The following is a 1,684-nucleotide window of genomic DNA, read 5'->3' as shown; positions in this document are numbered from 1 at the left end:
GTACGTTCCATGCAAACCGTACACCTATCTTTCATCAAGATTAGCACTATCTGCAAACAGACCGAACTGGGCTTTCACCTGAGCCTCTTCACCTAGGAGTACCATCGGAAACGTCCACAACAATTTCTAAGCCTATGGTGCACTGGGCACAAACCATGCAACTATCTTGCACCGAAACTAATACTATCTCCAACTGGACCGAAGCGAGATTCCATATGATACACTTCATCTAATAGTTCCATTGGGTGCATCTACAGTTCCATCGGGTGTGTCCAAATTGATTTCTGAGCATATGGTATGTTCCATGCAAACTGTGCACCTACCTTGCATCAAGATTAGAACTATCTCCAAACAGACAGAACCAAGATTCCACATGAGCCTCTTCACCAAGGATTACTATCGCGTGCGTCCAAAATAGTTTCTTAGCCTATGGTATATTAGGTTGAAACCGTGTACCTATCTTGCACCGAAATTAACACTATCTCAAAAGAGACCGAAGTGAGATTCTATATGATACACGTCATATAGGAGTTCTATTGGGTGCTTCCAAATATATTTCTAAGCATATGGTACGTTCGATGCAATTCGTGTACCTATCTTGCATCTAGATTAGGACTATCTCCAAACAAAGCAAACTGAGCTTCCACTAGAGCCCCTTTACCCAGGAGTATCATCGAGTGCATCCAAAATAGTTTCTTAGCCTATGATGCATTAGTCGCAAACTGTGTACCTATCTTGCACCAAAACTACCTCTGTCTCCAAACAGACCGAAGCGAGATTCCATATGACACATGTCATCTAGGAGTTCTATTGGGGTGCGTCCAAATGGATTTCTTAGCATATGGTATCTTCCATGCAAACCGTGCACCTATCTTGCATCAATATTAGCACTATCTCCAAACAGATCGAACCGACCGTCCACTTGAGCCTCTTCACATAGGATTATCATCGGGTGCTTCCATAATGATTTCTGAGCCTATGGTGCATTATGCGCAAACCATGCACCAATCTTGCACCTAAACTAACACTGTCTCCAAACAGATTGAAGCGAGATTCCATATGACACACATGATCTAGGAGTTCTATTGGTTGCGTACAGATTGATTTCTAAGAATATGGTACGTTCCATGAAACCGTACACCTATCTTTCATCAAGATTAGCACTATCTCCAAACAGAGCGAACCGAGCTTTCACTTGAGCCTCTTCACCTAGGAGTACCATTTGGAACTTCCACAACGGTTTCTGAGCCTATGGTGCACTGGGAACAAACCATGCACCTATCTTGCACCAAAACTAATACTATCTTCAACTAGACTAAAGCGAGATTCCATATGATACACTTCATCTAGTAGTTCCATCGGGTGTGTCCAAATTGATTTCTCAGCATATGGTATGTTCCATGCAAACCGTGCACCTATCTTGCATCAAGATTAGAACTATCTCCAAACAGACATAACCAAGATTCCATAATGGTATCCGAGCCTATGGTGCACAAACCATGCACCAATCTTGCACCTAAACTAACACTGTATCCAAACAGATTGAAGCAAGATTCCATATGACACCACATGATCTACGAGTTCTATCGGGTGCGTCCAAATTGATTTTTGAGAATATGGTATGTTCCATGCAAACCGTACACCTATCTTGCCTCGAGATTAGCACTATCTCCAAACGAATCAA

The sequence above is a fragment of the Sorghum bicolor genome, unplaced genomic scaffold (genome assembly GCF_000003195.3).
Source record: "Sorghum bicolor cultivar BTx623 unplaced genomic scaffold, Sorghum_bicolor_NCBIv3 super_39, whole genome shotgun sequence".
In the NCBI taxonomy this organism is placed as follows: Eukaryota; Viridiplantae; Streptophyta; class Magnoliopsida; order Poales; family Poaceae; genus Sorghum; species Sorghum bicolor.
The sequence above is the reverse complement of the archived record's forward strand: the minus strand, read 5'-3'. Positions refer to the sequence as shown.